The sequence below is a fragment of the Dipodomys merriami genome, unplaced genomic scaffold (assembly GCF_024711535.1).
Source record: "Dipodomys merriami isolate MVZ:Mamm:240054 unplaced genomic scaffold, mDipMer1.0.p SCAF_21, whole genome shotgun sequence".
NCBI classification, from domain to species: domain Eukaryota; kingdom Metazoa; phylum Chordata; class Mammalia; order Rodentia; family Heteromyidae; genus Dipodomys; species Dipodomys merriami.
Genome location: NW_027203493.1, coordinates 12,477,122 through 12,497,850, shown reverse-complemented (window position 1 = coordinate 12,497,850; position 20,729 = coordinate 12,477,122). Strand labels below are relative to the sequence as shown.

The 20,729-nt window shown below is 35.4% G+C and overlaps 1 protein-coding gene across 5 annotated transcripts in view; it reads right to left on the bottom strand.

Moving 5' to 3' along the window:
* The window catches only part of Lrrc4c (leucine rich repeat containing 4C), a 1,099,028-nt gene that overhangs the window by 210,313 nt on the left and 867,986 nt on the right, over nucleotides 1-20,729 (bottom strand). The gene's annotated exons all lie outside the window — the stretch shown is intronic.

Sequence of the window (20,729 nt, the reverse complement as noted above, 5' to 3'; positions counted from 1 at the left end):
CCATCCTTAAAATTATGTACCTGATGAGATTCTGAAAATTCTTAAGAAATATCATTCTTATAATAATGAAGATAACAGGGGAAAAGTGAGTCATTCTCTATTTTATTACTTGACTTCAAAATAAACCCTAGCAAATACATCCCTGAGATCCTATGATGCCAGATACAAAACACAAATAGTGTAGACTAGCAGAGAAACAGAAGTAATTTTAGCTCTCAAGACTTCCGTTTTGATGCTGGATTTAATGGAGTTAATAAGAGTTCAGAATTACCAATTATATCTGAATTCTACCATGCACTCATCTATCTAAAAGTTACAAAATGAGCACTAACTACATTCCAGAGTCAGTGATACTTAGGTGCCACAACAGAGTGCTGAGCAAGCAATATAGGAGATGAGCCTGCTCTTTAAAAATCTACACTTTTGTGATGAATGAGAAGGAACAATTAAATAAAGGTATTTTCATGTAATCTGATGGCGACTAAGGTGAGTTTACACAAGTTTAAATAACTGTCAACAGAGTCAACTTTGGAAATAAAACTAAATTCAGGTTTCAGCTCTTCCATTTCTCTACCATGTTGTGTTGGCATTAGTCTGTACCTCAGTTTCCTTACCTGTAATATGAAGAAAAATATTCTAGCTTCTAGGTTTGGTGTGATTACTCCATGGATTAATAAATGTGTAGTGATTACCCTAGTGTTTTTCACCTAGAAAGGCTCAGTGTAATTGTAGTTGTGATTACCTTTATTGCTCTATAACTATGAATGACCTCTGGGTAATTTGGCCACAAGTGGTCTCTTTGAAAGGGTAAATTGGCCTAAAGATTGATGAATGAGAAATGAACAGACATGTGAATCTTTGGGAATGATAAATCCACCATTCCCTACTCAGGCTCTAATGTTCAACTATTTTTTACTTACTTGAAACTACTACAGTATAGACAACTACAGACATCTGAGTAACTTCATTAAGCTTTGGCTCCAGAAAGAGGGAATATTTGATTCAAATTAAAGGATAAATGACACACTCATTAAGTTATCTGCCAGGATTCTATTAAAAAGTTATATTCCAGAGCTATCTACCAAAAGTTAAAAAATATTTTAAGTACTACCCATCACTGAAGGTCATCATTAATTGTAGAAATGGCTATAAGTGGGAAAATGGTCCTTCATTTATGAAATTAATGGTGTTTGGCATCTGTGGATTATCCTACATATTTCTTAGGCACTCCTCACATAAATATTGATGTAGTTTAAAAATCTAACCAAGTCTGAAGTGTGTCTCATTTAGCCAGGGAGGACACGGAGGCCCAAATTGAGTAAGATCAATTACTTCATGATTTCCTCTAGAATTCTATCTATTGAAAGATGGAATTCAGATAACCTAAAAGAATAAAAAAAGCATTCCTTTGTGCCATTTTCAGAACATAGTTTAGCAACTGTCTTGTGCTTCCTTCCTGTTGTAAGCATGTTAATCTATAACAATATTCGTATTTGGCCAAATTAGATTAATAGCATTGCTTTACAAGTAAATAAAAGATCTAAATGGACAGCCTCTGTGTTTCAGATTTATTTCAAACTCATTGAGTCTTGCCAATCTTCTTCCAGAAAATGAGAGACAAAGAAGGAAGTTTCTCTCACAATTTGCCACCATAGAGTTGATAATGTACATCAAAAGGTATGGAGCTTTACAATAATCCTTGGCTCTTCAGATACAGTACTTGATTTAGTCAGTCTATAGGTCAGTCTTTTAGTCAGCTACAAGTAAACATTTGCTGCTAACTAGCCATGTATTCGGATATGTGTTTGAACTGAATTCTGTGTAAGTTCTTCTCAGCCTGTATATTTCCTAGATATTTAACATACTCAATACAAATGAAAGGATCTTAATACAACTTCAAAACCAGGGCTTACTACACTCAGCATCAACTTCAGGATTCATGTGTAAAATAAACATGAAGGAAATAACAAAGTCAATTATTTTTGTGTTTGATTTATGAAAACTTTATGTTGCTTACAAAAATAAAAATAAACCTACTCATCATATGCTTGCAAATTATAATTGTGAATTAAAAAAATTCTTACACAGTGCCATAATCTTTTACAAATGTTAATGGCATGTAACAGATCCCATTCATTTTCCCATACATCTTTTAAAAAGAATTTAGTGTGAGAAGAAATGCCATATCCAGATATGCTATTTTTCTTCCTTTTCATGGATTTTGTATCTTCCAAAGACATACCTCAACATTCTTGTGGCATAGTACTTTATGTCTCATGTGGAGTTCAATACATGTAGTCACTTAAAATCATTTTTATCTGACATGGGAATGGGAGACTTTTTGTCAGGAAGTGTTCTGGGCTCTGGTTTTCATCTCCCAAGAAACATAGTGCATCATTACTGTTTATCTGAAGTGAAGAAAAACCAAGGAATGGCAAAGAAAAATATGTTTGCTTCATTATCAATCAATGTAGGATAATAAACCCACACATTGCAAATTTCCCTTCTATTTTCATTTAGTTACTGGAGACAGCTGAAGTTGTTGACTATCTGCCAGTGTGTATCAGCAGCCCAGGATTCCATAGATTTTGTTGTGTTTCTGTAAGGTAGGCAAAACTATTCAATCATTGAAATAAATCTTACTGAATAAATATTTAATAATTCAGGTACAGTATATTTACTGAGGATTGATCACCAGGTTGAGGAGGAAAATAAACAATAATTCCCTGAGTCCTGGGTGGAATCCCTTGATAATTTTTTTGCTTAATGGTTGTTTCTGTCATAAGTTAAGAGCAAGAGTCAAATGATATCAATTCAAATACAGAATATTTTATGGATTATTTGTTTTTAGAGTACTCAGAAGACTAGTAATTTCAATTTAGACAATTCATGAACATGGAAAAAAATAACCAGCTAATAGCAGTGTGAAGCAATAACTCCCCAAACATCCTACACTATTTGTTGTTTCTTCTCTTTAGTTATATTAATATATTTAGTATTTCCTGACTCAAAAAAAATAACCCCACAACCAAAGTGATACAAACATAACTCTATTTTTTGGGGGGGTGGGAAGGAAAATTCTATCAGGAGCCCCCCCCCCCAAATAAGCTCATTAGGAACGGAATGTAGAATGAATGACAAAATGTTATTCTTTGTACGCTGCGTTGACTCTGTACTCCATACGCTCTCATTATGCACTTTGCTAATAGCAGAAGGAAGGGAAAATAACAGTTAGCTCTGCAAAGAGCGGGCACAACATTGAGATTTAATTAAACCTTGTTTTACTTGGGCAATCTAGTCATGCAGTGATGTCATGAGAGAGCAGAGCCTAACACTTGGAGGCGTAGAAGCTGGAGTGGAGCAGCTGAAATGCCAGTACATGTAGTAAAAACAAACAAGAGGAGAGAGAAAAAGGGAACAGGGCTGTGAGTGAGGCCCTGTTACGGGAGCTGGGCTCTGAGGAGACGAGGGCACTGAATTTGTGGAAAGCAAGCACTGGGATTTAGAATTTAGGGGTTCTCTGTTGCTCTGATAAAATGTAATTAAAATCCTTTTTGTGCCTTTAAAGCATAGAACACAAACTAAAGTGAGTAATATAGGAAATGTACTTATTGTACAATACAAAAAGTTTTTTTTAAGTAGGTAAACATCCAAGCTGTGTTTCTTATCACTGAGCAGATTTAAGAATAGACTTCGTAGCCACTTGATCGATCTCTATCTCTATCTATCTATCTATCTAATCTATCTATCTACTTTCTAATTTGGCATAGGGTCCTTCTAAGAATTCAATGCACTATGCCAGGTTGGTTAAATTCAATGAAAGCAAATGCACTACCTATGGGGAATATGAGAAAATGCTTGTGGGGTGAGGTTGAAGTTTGTAACAATTAATTTTTATCTGTTCACTCGGTTAAGGGGTACCCAGAGAATTGATCAAGAAATTATTCTTGAATTGTTTGTGAAGCCATTTCCAGATTAAATGTTTGTCAGGAGATTGAGCAAGAATCTGCTACCACTGATGTCAGATATCAGCTGACTCGCCCAAGGCCTGAATGAAGACAGAGGCAGAGTAAAGGTGGATTGTCTGTCTCTATCAGTCTTGATCTTTCTCCTTTTTCTTGGAGACTTAGATATACCATTCATCTTCCCCAGCCTTCAGGCATCAGAGATCTAGTCTCTTGGGCCTAGTGATTTTGGGACACACATCACTTTCCTCCTGTCCATATTCCAGTCATTCTTCAGATTCAGCCTGAGTTATGTCACCAGCTTTCTGTTTCTCCATTTTATAGATGATGTATTAGAACTTCCTGGCTTCTATAATAATGTGGTTAAATTCTCCTTACAATATAAATCTCTTTCCCCTCGTATCGCTCTCTTTCTGTCTTTCTCTGCCTCTTTAGGTCTCTCTGTCTCTGTTTCTGTCTCTGTCTCTATCTGTCTCTGTCTCTCTTCCTCTCGTGCACATACTCTCTCTCTCTCTCTCTCTCTCTCTCTCTCTCTCTCTCTCTCTCTCTCTCTCTCTCTCTCTCTCTCTCTCACACACACACACACACACACACACACGCTGGGGAACCCTGAAAAAATACATGTGATTGCTAGCATTGTTTTAAGTGTATAATATATAAATTGACAAGTAAGAAGCAGTTTCTCTGAAGAGGTTTTCTCCAAGATATACAGCCTTTCCAAAACAGATTTGACTTCAGTAGCATGTTTCTTCTTAGTCTTGCAGTAACAAAGTGTCACAGAGTAGCTTTATACCACTTAGCTGTACTGATTAACCCCAGGAATCATTTAGTAAGCAAATGTTGTATCACTTGAGCTATGCTCCTGACTTTATATATATGTATTTTTGAGATTAGGTTCTCCCTAACTTTAACCAGTTTGCCTCAAACTCACAATCCTCCTGCCTCTGATGCCCAAGTAGCTAGGATTAGTGATGTATTATCATATCTTGCTCAGAAATTCTCTCGGAAGGAAGGAAGGAAGGAAGGAAGGAAGGAAGGAAGGAAGGAAGGAAGGAAGGAAGGAAGGAAGGAAGGAAGGAAGGAAGACAAAAAGAAAATTTATTATCTCACAATTCCAGAGGTCAAATTCCCTAAATTAAGTCATGCCCAGGCTAGAGATACTCTAAAGGGTTCCTTCCAGTGCTTAGCAGCTCCAAGTAATACTTGATTTGTGGCAGCACAGTTCCCATTTCTATCTCCATTTTGATCTCCGTGTGTGTCTTTTGTGTACCTCCAACTCCCTCTATCCTTATAAAGACACAAGTCACTGGACTTGGGAATCACCAAAATTCTAATCTCATTTAACCCAGATTAAATCTGGAAAGTCCTACGTCTTCCTCTTCCCTTCCCTTCCCTTCTCCCTTTCCTTCCCTTCCCTTTTTTGTTAGCACTATGGCTTGAAATCAAGACTTCTCACGCTTGCTCAGCTTTCTGGCTCACAACTGGTTATCTTTTACTTGAGATGTGCTGGGTAATTGTAGTTGGAGCTTCAAAGACTTTTCTGCCTGAACTGGCTTCGAACCTGAATCTTCAAGGTCTCAGCTCTCTTGTACCTAGGATTACAGATGTAAACAACCAATGCCAGGTTAAGGCCATAATTCTAAGTGCTACACTTTGGAAGTGTCTGTGGTAAAAGCTTGACCTTCAGTATGGCAAAATGAGAAGTGGAAAATTTTGGAGGTGGGTTCTAGTGGGATATTTGCAGGTCACTGAGAATATGACCTTTAAAGTTATTGTGTGACACAAGTCTGTTCTTTTTCTCTTTTCACATCCTGAAAAATTCATGAATTACACAGTATTCTCCCACTGCATGTTCCTACCATGATACTGCTTCTTTTCCACAGACTCTAAAGCATAAAGCTAACTAGGATTTAATTCTCCAAAATTTTGAGGAAAAGTCTATTTTCTCTTTATAAGTCTAATACCTCAGATGTTTGTTATGGTACAGAAAGCTGCTAGCAAACAAATGAAGGTGCTATTCACATCTACTAGAGGGTGGAACTTCATGCATTTTGAGGAAATACAACTCAACCCACAAACAAACTCTGTTGCTTCTTTTCATCATCAATACTGTAGTGTGAGTTATCACAATTTTTCATTTTAATTTATCTTTCAATCCAGAATTGTAACCCCTAATCTCTTAATCTTTTTATTTTCCAGTCTAGCAAAAGAAGGTACATACAATCTCAGGACTATATGTGATCTTCAATCCCATAATTACTCATGAAACATACTATTCTGTGTTGTCCATACGACCAGTCTCTAACTATTCTTCAAATTTGTCACCTCCATCATTGCTTTCTTGCCTCTAACACACAAAATTAATCTTTTTATACTTCTTTGGTTACTCAGTGTGTAGATATCTCCTCTAAGATGATTATCATATAACATCATCAGTATTTCTCTCACTTTCACTCTTTCTACCAACCTAAATTATTTAAAGTGGAAGCAGAATGGCTCATGTTATGTACTGACTATGTTATTTATTATTTATCATTAAACACTGGTTATTAGATTCACAGATGTCCGAAACAAGAAATAGAGTGGTGACTTATGTTAAAGTCTCATGGCCTCTGAATATGTGGGCAATGTGAATGTAAAAATGAAAATAGATAATGAGAGATGGTTATTCCATGCCTGGTGGTACACTTGCATAATCCCAGAACTAGAAAGGCTAAGGCAAGAGGATCAAGAATTTCAGGCCAGCCTCGAGTATATAGCAACATTTTTGTCTGAAAATAACATAAAATAAGATAGTAAGCCGGGCGCTGGTGGCTCACGCCTGTGATCTAGCTATTCAGGAGGCTGATATCTGAGGATCACAGTTCAAAGCCAGCTCAGGCAGGAAAGTCCATGAGACTCATATCTCCAATAAAAACCACTAGAAAACTGGAAGTCGTGCTGTGGCGCAAGCAGTAGAGCATTCGCCTTGAGCTGAAGAGCACAGGGACAGCACCCAAGCCCAGAGTTCAAGCCCCATGACCGACCGAAAAAAAAAAAAAAGTAAAAATAAAAGTGAAACAAGTTCAACAAGAATCCTTATCTTACATTTTTCTGGGCTCCCTTCTGCTGCTATTTATTATAAAATAACACAAAAGAGAAACCTTACTTTGTACACTCATTTATTTTAGGAGGTAAATATAATTCTCCTAATGAATCATCATAAGTACTAATTTATATAGTTTAAATATATTTCATATGTAAAGTTATATATAAAATACTCTGATGCAATTACTGGAGTCCTTAGTGATTGCAAAAAACACATACACACATACAAACACATACCTCCTACACAAATATATATATATATATATATATATATAACACATTATACATATACATATATACATAATATATACATATATATATATATATATATGATGTAATTGGAGTCCTTGGGAAAAAACCCTTACGCTTGTTGTATTTACGCTTGCTGTATTTGAGCATGTACAGAGAGAAATCTGACAGGAATTCTGCTCCTTTTTATATTGAGGCACAACTCTTCTGCTTTTTAATGTCTCTGGTAAGAGTATTACGTGAATTTTCAATATTAAGGTTGTGGCTACTGGGAATTTTTGCTTATTGCCAAGGATATAGTTAAAATACTTTAGTAGGACTTTTAATAATGGTTTAAAACATTTTAGTAGGACTTTTAATAATGGTTCCAGAATACACCACAAGAAAACCATACCACTGGGTACTATTATGAATGAGGACAGTAGGTTAGAGTTCAGGAAAATAAATTAAGGACATAATAAAACATTTTAAGAGCAGTTTATATCAGTATTTCACAGCAATATACCAAGAATGAGTAAGGGAGGAAGGTAATTTGCATTTCATTTTGCTATGTACATGCTAGCTCATGGGGAGTATGGAATCATAATTGTAAGGATGCAACAATTATAATTATGAGCACATTAATGAACAAATTATTGAAGAGAATACTGAAGTCAAAATATTCATTCATATATATGCATGTACATATGTATATATACATGTATATAGAGATAAATATATAATACCTCTGGTGAGTCAAAAGAGTGAAGTATGATAAAATATTAACATAATCAGAAAATAGCATCGTAATGATTTATCACTCTCGTTCCCTCCCTCCCTCTTTCCTTCCTTCCTTCCTTCCTTCCTTCCTTCCTTCCTTCCTTCCTTCCTTCCTTCCTTCCTTCCTTCCTTCCTTCCTTCTTTCCTTCCATTACTGTTGACTTATTTACTAACATAACCTTCAGCAGAGTAAATCAAGAGCTACTAGTGGAAGTATTTTCCAGTCTCTCTAGTTTGAGAGAATAGGATTGCTTTTCAGATATAAAAGAAGTCTCAATATTAGTGGTATTTATTTTAGTAATCCAAAGTCTTTCTACATTCTAAATTCCTAATTTATGAAAAACAAAAACAAAAAAATCCCAAGAAACTAAACTATAAAAACAAACAGGAAGGCCAAAGGTATAGTTCAGTGGCAGAGTATCTGCTAAGCTTATGTGAGACCCTGCATTCAACAACTTGCAGCACCACACACACACACACACACACACACACACACACACACACACACACTCACACACACACACACACACACACACTCACACACACACACACACACGTGCACACGTGCACACGTGCATGTGAAGACACCAACTAAACATATAGTTGGGATCAATTGAAATAACTGAAGTCATACATCTGGTCATTATCAATATGCCCTAGGAATTGCCTCTCAATTAGTTTTCTAGTGTTGATCCATGATATCTCATGTATTTCATAATTGTTTATTAGTTTAAAAATCCCCACTGTTTTCGTTCATAAAGCCATGTTAAAATTACTTTCACTTTTTGTTTTTAATTTTTATTTTTTGGTAGTACAGAGGATTGAACTAAGGACCTCACACTTGTATGGCTTGCTTGCTTGTCTGTGCTGGTGAACGCCTAATTTTTATTTTATTTTTTGTGTTTACTGGGAAGATGGAGTCTCATGGACTTTTCTGCCCTGCCTGCCTTCAAATCAAGATCCTTCAGATATTAGCCTCATATGTAGCTTGGATTACAGACATAAGACACCATTACCTGGCTGAAATTCTTTTTTTAAATATACAAACGAGGAAATCCAGAGCTTTCCTGGAAAGAAAAGCTTTATTTATTGCATTATCTCCTAAATGTCCTTATTTTCTGTGTTGCTTCTTTTCAGTGGAGCATTCATTACCATGCAAACAGAAGTCAGTATATGAACTGTGTCTGTGCTGATAGTAATTTACATATGTGTGCATTATGCTGAGAAGGAGGTGGGGTCTTTGTCATGACATATAAAGGCATACCACAAAAACAGACTTCTGATTTAGAGTTTAGCCCTAACATAACTCCTTCAGTCTATAAACCCTACCAGATAAGCCCTGCTTTATTAGTATGTAAAAAAGGTGAACTTTCTTATTAAAGGGATTTTCATGTCATTCTAAATGGAATCACCAAAACAATAAAAAATTAAAAATCAGACTTTTAATAAAAAATCAAATGGATCTGAATAGTATTACTTTTGCTATAGAGTAGAATATGCATTTTGTGATTCAGATAGGGAAGGAAAAAATAATCTTAGAATTGCAGTCAGGGTGGCTGTGGGATAGGCCTAGTTCTGATGTCAATCCAGAAGAAAAAAGTCTTTTTATTGTCTTTGTAATAAGGTACCATCCCACTTCTGATCACAGCACTATAACAAAGAAACACCATTTTAGGAAGAGACTATGCCAAAGAGGGTGTAGTTGTTTAAACTGTGAAATGTCTTACTTACATGCTAATTCAATATATCTCGGAGTGGCACTTAGTAAAGCAGTTAAGGTGAATTCTGGATTCTCTTCAGTCAGATTGAAATCTGCACTCTGGCTTTCCCTAGCTTTGGGAACTCAAGAATGTCTTACATCTCTGTGTTTTACTGATCTTACCCATAAAATGTAGACATAGTAGTAGCTACCAAACAGGCTGTAAGTGGTGAAATACACAAACTAGTGACTAATACCTATTAATCACAGGTGTATTTATTTTTCATTACATACATATGCATATACTAGAATTCTATGTACTAGGCATTAGCGTAGGTGCTGGGATATAACTGTAACAATTTTTTTTAAAAAGTCTACCATTTTCTTCTGGTCAACAGTTCACTAAACATCTCTCATCTTCCCTTTTTTTTCATTATTCTTTCTTTGCATTTAAAAAATCATACAGAGGCTGGAGCTCAGGGCCTTGCACATGCTACACAAGCACTCTGTACTGAAACATCACCAAACTTTCCTCATTTTTTGAAAGATAGTTGAACTATATATTCCAGTCTTCCTTGCATTGGAGTGTATCTACAGAACTGAATTCTGGACAAGAGATTATGGAAGGAAGCCATGAGTGTTATTTTTAGTGCTGGTTCTGGCATCTTTTTTTTTTTCTCTCCTTGTCTGTTTGCTGTATAAAGACTCCAGAAAATGCCTCTAAGCTAAAAACCAGAGCTACCAGTATTGATTGCGTGGGCACACCCCCCCCCTGAAATCATTGCACCAACATTTGGTTTATACAAAAAGAGAAACTATTATCAACTCTATTATACCACTAAAACTCAGTGGCTCTGTTTTTTTTTTTAAATTCTGTAGTATTAATTATTACTCCTGCTAGTATGGGGGAAAAGAGAGAGTAAATAGATGTATAAGCTACCATTAGTTCATCCTAAATGTGTTCTTTTCTTACTCTGAGGAAAGATGAAGTAGGAGAGCTGAGGGCAGTAGAGAAGAGTAGTTAAGGAAGTTACCAGAGATGAGCCAGGTTTGAAGGACATGAGGTAGGGAAGCATACGTTCAGCTATCAGGAGCACTACAAATGCAAGAAAAATAAATCAAGAGCAGTAATTTGTATTTAGAAATAATTACTCTAGTTCCTTTCTAGAACTTTGGTGGGGCAAATGAAAGCCATGACATCATTCTTAAACTTCTTAGAGCAATCTGAAAACAACAAATATCAAATCAAGTCTAAGTGTGTCAATGAGGTTACTCCCTGGATTGTCTGGTTGTTTATGGTATACAAAATACGTTAGCATTCTTCTATCCTGGTTATTCTTCTGCCAGAGGCTTTTGAGTTTGATATCTTTCTGCTAAATTCGCTAGACTTAAACTTCCTTCTCTAGTTACCCTTCACAACTTCTTAAAGCTAGACACTGCAGCATGGTACAGTCCATCACATTCTGGAAATGTTTTAGTCTTCTATCCTTCAACACTCTCACATCTAATATTTGTGTATGTGTGCGTGTTTGTACTGGGTTTGAACTCAGGGCCTAGCATTTTTCACTCAAGTCTGGTACCCTACCACTTGAGCAACAGCTCTAATTCAGTCATTTGGAGGCTACTGGGAGATATAAATTTCTCAGATTTTCTTGTATGAATTGGCTTCAAATTTCAATCCTCTGATGATCCTATGATCATAAGTGTGAACCACCTGAGTTATATCCATTTTAATTATTGCCATTTATGTTTTTTTAATGTCCTTACATTTTCTTTTTATATGAAGCTAGCACAACCTCATATTAACTTTATTTGAAGAAAGTGTGGCTTTTTGAGAATGTGGATAAGATTCTATCATTCTAATTGAGTTCTGACCTCCAAAAAATGTTTTAAGGGAGTAAAAACAGTTGATGGGAAAAATGTTCTGTATTCAAACATGTTTTGGAGTCACTGAACTAAATAATCAGATCCCATGTCTGCAGGGTAATTCAGAGCATTTAGCACATTTTTATGCATTGTGAATCTCCATGAAGTGAGGTAATACATGGAGAGTTCGTTAAACATAATTGACTACAGAAGTCTTCTTTCTTTCACAGAACATCTCATGACACTGAATTCCTGTGGAATACATGCTACTGATTTCTCAAGGCTGAAATTTTAATTCTTAATCTGATGTAAGCTAAAAACAGTTATCTATAGAATACATATGGCAATACAGCATATAAATGGAAACATATGTATGAAATTAGAAGTACTGTATAAAACCTTTGAAGAAGGGAGGATGGAGAATAAAACAGAGCAAGAGGGGGTGAATTTGACTAAAGTACATTCTGTGCTTGTGTGGAAGTTTCATAAGGGATACTTACATAGCTTATATGCCATAGCATACATTGTACAAATAATGTATGCTTAAAAATGTGTAGCAGAAATACCTATCCATTTGAATAACAATGCTAATCTAATTCCTCAGGAAAAAATCTTCTAGTATTATTCTTATGAAGGAAAAACTAGGAAAATGAATTTTAAAATGGAAATGACACTGGAGAATTGGTTAATTATATTACCTGAAATTTCTCCCAGAGTCTGAATAGGATGCACATGAATTGCATGTACTCAGAATTTAAGGGAGCTTAATTGAGAAAGAAATGTTTGTTACTGTTTCTTTCCAGTAAATTATAAAGGCAGAAGCGGGCTTCCATTCTTAAGAGATTCATAATATGGCAGAATTGGCCCCTGTAATTCAGTGGCTTCCAGGAAGTCATAGATGAATATTGTTAACTGGGTCTGCATGTTCCCACCCCTACCCCATTGCTGTTTCTTTTTTTTTTTTATTGTGAAAATACTGTACAGAGGAGTTACAATTACATGGGCAAGATAATTAGTACATTTCTTATCAAGCATTGTAGCCTCCTCCTTTGTTTCCCCTTCCCATTGCTGTTTCTAGATGACTAATCAGTTACAGAGGACCACAGGATATATTCTCACCTTTTCCTCCAGATTATTCAAGTAGACATCACAGCCCATGTATGACAGGTAGTGATCTGGCACATTGGAGTTCTCCTAGGAGCACATTATCTAACTCTGCAGGAGCTGAAGTCTTCAAAGTTTCCCAGGATTGACATATACCACATTGCCATTAGCAATCTTTGTGTGATCAAGAAAGTTGTGAACAAGTATGATACATATTCTTAAATGTACTTATTCTGAGAGATACAATATTTTATCTTTCCACAGTACATGAAAGTAGCATGGATTTTTTTCCAATAACACACTTCATACTCCACATTTGAAGTTGGAAAAGGTTGAAGCTGGAAAAAGTGATTCATGTGTGTAGACCTTATTTCATCTCTGGAATGAGTACAACTATTAACAACCTTCTTTATGAGGCCATGGTGACAACGAATGTGATTTAATTTTGTATTATTTTAGAATTGAAACCAAAAGAGCAGGTCCTTGGCCATGCCATTCTGCATCCTAACCCAATGCCTTGAACAGTACCTTGCATAAAAACACACATCACTATATCTTAACCTGTAGCTAGTCCAATGAAATCAAAGGCTCCAATGAAATCAAAGTCAAGGGAGTAAATCATGGGTTTAGCAGAAAAATTTTATTTAATATAAAATGTGGCTTTTGCTATTAGACACATTTATGTGCCTTAACTGGATGACTAGAAGGATCTTAGCATAGGAATAGTACTAATTTCTTCACATTATTTCATGGATTTTTTTGAAATAGCAAGTTTCAAAGATTCATGTTTCTGGAGAGTAAAAAAGAATAATTTTTAGGAAATTTAAAGATAATTTATATATATATATATATATATATATATATATATATATATATATATATATAGCTTGACCTATTGACCTATGTAGTGCCAGGAGAATGAAAATCTAAGAATTGATTATGAATATACTTTTCCAAAAGTCACTCTACCCAAAGGTCTGAAAATTGAATACCTGTTGGGAGGGGGGAACAGTGGAAGAAGTGACATTGGTCAAAGTTCTTACAAACTGATTTATTGACTTGAAACTATTTTGTGCAACTTCTTGAGGGTATTAAATTCAAATAAATTAATTAAAAATGAATAACTGGAACTTTCAGTGGAGAAACACTTTCGTCAAGATGTTTTCTTTATTGCACAGTATATTCTAATTTTCAGTCTATTATGTTTTACCCCCATCTTCTCCAAGCACGTGCTTATTTGTACTTAATATATTATTTTCCCACATGCACACCTAAAACTCAAATAAATAAATACTACAAAATAATAAAAATATATGGAATTCTGATTTCATTTTTATGTTCTCATAGCCAGAAAATTGAGATATTCACAATTGAAAACATACAGAGTTCAAATATTATTTATTATTGTTTACATTTTTCTATAGGAAATGGAAAATCTATATGTACCCAATTAATATTTGAAAGTTGTTCTTCAGTATCTACACTATGATTGAGGAATCTGGGAAGTTCAAATTGAGTAGAATATGGTCAGAACATATAGAGATTTAGAAGGCTATTTTTATTTCTTATTACATATTCTTATAATAAAATGCAAATTTAATTACTAATATTAATGTAGTGGTCATAACTTCTATTGATGGTTTACTAGGGGCAGGTTCTCTAATACATACACGACATCATTATTTCATTTATTTCCTACAATGTCAAAGTGTAGGAATTTTGTCACAACTTTACAAAGCAAAGTAAATTGTGGCTTAAAGATTTTAACTAACTTGTGCAATATAGTAATGTTGCTAATAGAAGGACTGAGGAGGGGATAAGTCTCAGGTTTATTCATTCTCCTTTTCCTGTGTGGATCACAGATGAGATTTATCTTTCATAAATATAGAAGAACAAAGGAGGGATCAGGATCATAGCTTTCCAACATTAAATTAAGCTAATATGGTGATGGATGGATGCTAGAAAATTTGAAGGACAAAATTCTACCAGTAAGGATGGTCTTGCTATCTATTTCTGTTGAATATCAAATTCTGGTGCCAAAAGCAGCACAAAGCAGGCTAAAAAAACAAACAAACAAAAAACAAAAAATCCTCTCCTCAGAACCTCAAACTTGCCAAAACTCTCTTGTGAGTTGTCTGCTGGACCACAATGTACAAGGCTGCTGCAACATGTTTTAATCAAGAAAAACTCTAAAACCAAGTGATGCCTGGGGCTAATCATTTATACTATAAAAGACTTTTAAATTTGTGTTAATTTCTTTGACTTATTCTTGTAGTGCTCAAAAGACAGTACAGGTGTTTATCTCATCTGATGCATCACTTTTTACATCTTATCTTGCCTTCACCTAGGGGACAAAGTTGGACTTTAAGTGTAAAAAGAAATCTGATGCATCTGTTTACTAGAAAATATAGAAGTGATGTTGAAGATTGGGTCTGTACTATGGAGTTTCTTCTGTGATTTTCTTTGTAAACGACAGCTTAATTTTTTAGATTTTGGTAACGATTATATAATTGACACTTTTTAAAAAGCAAGACAATTAAGTCATTCTAAGAAAAATATAGCAAAGCTTGTCTTTATGGAAGCCATATGGTTGTAAAATTAAATAGCCTTATTATGAAAAATTAATCATCTTCAGCTTTCCCCTAACATATTAATCCATAAAGTTGGAGCAAATTTTAATCTTGACAATTAAATTTAAGCATTTACAAAAGTGAAGGCTCATAGCCTATAAATGCTAGAGGAAAACCTCTAATTCAATGTATGGAGGAAGCAGATGGGAAGCTCTGATACAGAAAAATAAAGATGGTTCAAATATACATTGCATATAAAATTGTGCAGTGTATCTATCTTAAAGAAACAAATGATAATGATACATTGCTTTCACCTATCAGTTTTTCAAATTTCCTTTTTGATACTTTTAGTAAACTTTCAGTTAAAACACCACTTCAGATCATTTGTGTTTAAAATGGATCACTTTGTCTAGTCGATGTCAATTCCATTTTTCTATCTATATACTGTTGACAATTATGGTATATAATCCATTGCTTCCTTGCTTGCTTGCTTGCTTTCTTCTATACTTCCTCTCTCCATTCCTTCCCCTTCTACCCTCCCATTCTCTCTCTTCCCTTCCTCCCTCCCTCCCTCTTTCCTTTCTTTCCTTCCTTCTTTCTTTCTTCACCTTCTTTTCTTCTTTCCCTTTCTTGTTTTCATTCTTTCTCTTTCTGTGACATATATTCTATGTATCATTGTTTCCATTCACCTTTATATCAATTCTCCTATTTTCTTTATCACTTATCTTTTGACAACTAGAATGTGGGCTTTAAATATTTAACAGTAATGTTTCTTCAATATTTTACGACATTCCTTGCCATGATAATTCTTAAAACGTAACAGGTACTGTGGAGTTGAAGATGGTCACTACTGTTGGAATTGCATTTCAATATATTTCAGTTTATTTATTTCATCATAATACATGTGAAGAATTGAGTTCAGGAACCCTTACACAAAAGAAAATGCATGGATGCTCAAGGACCTTATATAAAATGGCGCAACATGAGTATACAATGGAAAAATTTTCTCTGGTATATTTTAACTCAATTCTAGATTGTTAATAGTAGCTAATCTATGCAAATTATATAAGAAAAGTTGTAACACTGTATTGCTAATGCAATAGTGACAAAAGAGACTGTATTTGTTCAGAACAGATGTGATTTAGTTTATTGATGATTTCTGGTAGGTGGTTGGATATATACATTGAAGTGAAACACTTGTATACAAATGCCTTATTATATATTAACATATTCACATAAGACTGAAACCTTGGGCAAATATATTTGTAATAGCAATGTCTAGAAATCATCTACAATTATAAAAATGAATGACTTCTTAAATTAGCTCTTGCCAATCATATAACAAAGCCACTAAATATTAAAGCCAATAAGGTTATTTATATGGCATGATAAATATTTTCAATTTCTTTTATTTTAATTGTTATCGTAGAGTTGATTCACAAAGGAGTTACACTTACATGAATCAGGTAATGAGTTATGAGTACAATTCTTTTTGAACCATTTCTCCCTTCCATTGCTTTCTCCCAGTTTTTCCCTCCTGGAAAGGCTGAACAGCCTTTTGCATATGGTCACATAAAATAATATTCTATAAAATGAAGTCAAAGGAAAGAAAACAAGAGATATATTTTTTTTGATTGTAGGGACTGAACTCTGGGCCTAAGGCTCTGTCCCTCAGCTCTTCAGCTCAAGGCTAGCACTCTACCACTTGAGCCACTGTACTGTTTCTGGCTTTTTCTGCTTCTGTGGTGCTGAGGAATCAAACTCAAGACCTCATGAATGCAAAGCAAGCACTCTGCCAATGAGCTACCTTCCCAGCCCCCCAAACAAGAGACATTTTTAGATGCCATTGGTGCTGTTTTTCTTTTCTTTCTGTCTTATTTGTTAGTTTTCATTTGGGAGGGTATTGGAGGGCATGGAAAAAGTGGAACAAGGGTGAGCAAATACAACACTGGTACTCACTAGACACTATGTGAGACATGATCTGTGCATTTTGTGGTGCTTGAGGTTTTATTTTTAAGTTAGTTATTTTTCTTTGGGGGGTGGTTAACTCAGGGTCTTGCAACTGTCAAGCAAGCACCTTACTACTTGAACAATACCTCCATACTTTTTAAGCTTTAGTTATTTTTCAAGTAGAGTCTCCTATTTATTTCCTGACATGGTCTCAGATCACCATTTTCTCCTACATAAAGCCTCCCACATATGTGGGAATACAAGTGCACACTATCATATTCAACTTATTTGTAGAAGTGGAGTCTCACTATTTTTTTTTTTTTTTTGCTTTGGCTGGCCTTAAATTTTCCTGATTCTGCTTCCTAAGCAACTGACATTACAGGTCTAAGCCATAATACTGCCTTATTTTTTTTTCTTTTGAAGAAAGGTATAACATTTAGTATGTGTTGTACTAGTTTAAAAAGTTTATACAGATACATTTTTTTACGTCTGTACAAGCTTGTTTAAAGAGATGTGTTTATACCTGAAAATTTCCTGAAAATTTACATAATAGCAACATTTAAAGTCTGAGTAATTCAGGTGCCAGTGGCTCATGCCTATAATCCTCATTACTCAGGGGGCTGAGATCTGAGGATCACAGTTTAAAGCCAGCTCTGGTAGAAAAGTCCTTGAAATTCTTATCTCTAATTAATCACCAGTGAAGAAGTGGAGCTGTAATTCAAAGTGGTAAAGTTTTAGCCTTGAGTGGAAAAGCTCAGGAACAGTACCCAGGCTCTCAGTTCAAATTTCACGACTATACAGGTCCTATGTGTCTTTTTTTTGTACTTTTTTTATTGTAAAAATGCTGTAGAGGGGTTACAGTTACATGAGCAAGGTAATGAGAACATTTCCTATTGAGCATTGTTGCTTCCTTCTTTGTTTTCCCCCTACCATCCCTTCCCTCCCACCTCCACAACTAACCCTCCTCCCCCTGCTGAAGTTGTAAAGTTCATTTTCAACATAGTGTTTTGTAAATCTCAATGTTGCAATGGTTCAACTTGTGTCCTTATTTAAGCATTTTGTTTTTTCCTTTCCCCTTTCCGAAATAGAGAAGTGTATATACAAGATGCAGGGTACCAACATCAAATACAGTGAAAGCAGAGGTTATACCATTGAGGAGTGGATATGGGCTGACTTTCAGAAGTACTTAGAAAAAGCTCATTAAGAGTTAACTGGAATCAGCCGGGCGCTGGTGGCTCATGCCTGTAATCCTAGCTACTCAGGAGGCTGAGATCTGAGGATCACGGTTCAAAGCCAGACCGGGCAGGAGAGACCAGGAGACTCCTATCTCCAATAAACCACCAGAAAACCGGAAGTGGCGCTGTAGCTCAAGTGGTAGAGCGCTCGCCTTGAGCTAAAGAGCTGGGGGACAGCGCCCAGGCCCAGAGTTCAAGCCCCACGACCGACAAAAAAAAAAAAAAAAAAAAAAAAAGAGTAGTTAACTGGAATCAATGTTGAAAAGTAAATTGTAAGTCTGATTATGTGAGTGACTGAAATTATGTCTCACCTTATTGTCAGTCTGAAATTGAGTTTTCTTTCGGTGATGTGTGCTTGAATATTTTAATATTGCTAATGCAAATATGTATTTGTATCTAACTATTGTCATTTAAAAATAAAGGAAAAGGCCGGGTGCCGGTGGCTCACGCCTGTAATCCTAGCTACTCAGGAGGCTGAGATCTGAGGATCATGGTTCAAAGCCAGCACTGGCAGGAAAGTCTGTGAGGCTCTTATCACCAACAAAGCACTAGAAAACCAGAAATGGCACTGTGGCTCAAGCAGTAGAACGCTCATGTTGAGTTGAAGAGTTGAGGGACAGTGTCCAAGCCCTGAGTTCAAGCCCCACGACCAACAAAAAATAAAATAAATAAAAAAGGGAAAGAATTAAAATCTTATAAAATATTAGATATTAACGGATGTGGATGTGTTCACATATATCTTAAAAATAAAAATGAAAAATGTGAATGAGAAGGTGAGCTTAGAAGATAAAATATTAAATATTCATGTGGTCAGAAGTTTAAAGACAGTAATGATATGTAACCTATCAGAACCCTATAGTATCCCCTTGCTAAATTTCTCCCTTCAATAAGCTAGGTTATTTGCCTTTTCTGGAATCCTTCTTCTCTATTCTTAATCTATAACTCTCATACTACCTATTGTATTAGGAACGCTGATAACCTTTTCTCTGATAACTCTATCCTTCTTGCTGGAGGAAAGAGCTACTCTTTCCATAGTCCGCACTTCTCCAACACTTGGTAAGGTCAACTATTTGAGAACTTTAGCATTTCATACTGACTTAGTACATTAAAGGAGTATGTGAGAAATATTATAATTCAGCTATTCTTGCTATCTTGTCTTGTTCTTGACTTTCATGGAAGAATGAAGACTTCCAAAGATAGGAAGCATGGCCAAACTCTCCTAAAAGCATTGTTGTTGCATTATTGTTATTTAGATGTTACTATCTAGTTTATAAACCTTATACTGAGTTGTTTCCTTTAAGTGAGAAAATAAGGCTTCCCACATTTTGCTGTTGAAGAGACAGAAAGTATATTTACCTTCATACATGTCTCACAAGTGGGAGAACATGGCTTAGATCTCAGGCCTCTTAAGTCCAAACCCACCACCAAACTTAAGGAAGAAACAATGCTAGAATTCTTCTTCTTTATAGGTTTCTTTCCATGTTCGACCAAGATAGAGACACATGTGTGTGTGTGTGTGTGTGTGTGTGTGTGTGTGTGTGTGTGTGTGTGTGTGTGTGTGTGTGTGTGTGTGTTCATGTGTACTAGCCTTATGGATTGAATTTAGGGCCTCTGGCTCTCACTGTATTTTTTAGCTCATGACTGGCATTCTACCATTTGAGCCAAACCTCTAGTTCTGCTATTTCCTGGTTTGGAGATAGAATTTCTTAGAGCTTTCTAGCCAGGCTGCCTTTTAATCACAATCTTCAGATCTCTTCTTCCTGAATAGCTAGGGTTCAATTCCTGAATCACTAGTACTCAGTTTGGAGATGTCCATTCTTAGAGCATGGAAATGTCACAATGACCTAACCCTGAACAATAAATATATGCTAATAAAAATAAGAAAATTTTAACACAACCACTCCTTCCCAAGCCACTCAGACAAGAGACAATACACAAGTATTTGGCCTCCTCCACCCAAACATATGAATATTAAGAAGGGATGATGCAAATCCATAGCCACTTCTAACAATTTCAAGTTATAACAGTATAATATTTATAAAGTCCTTCCTTCTTTAGTATGCAGATCAAAAATGGATACAGAGTCAGAGATAAAAATGAAGAAAAAATAGAGGAAGGTTACAAGCAGTGAGGGAAGTGACATTTTCAGTGTTAGCAACAGCCAGCATTTATGGAATACTTATTATGAATGTACTAAGTGTATAGCATCAGAGTAGAAAGGTCTAACACATAAACTTAAAAGTGA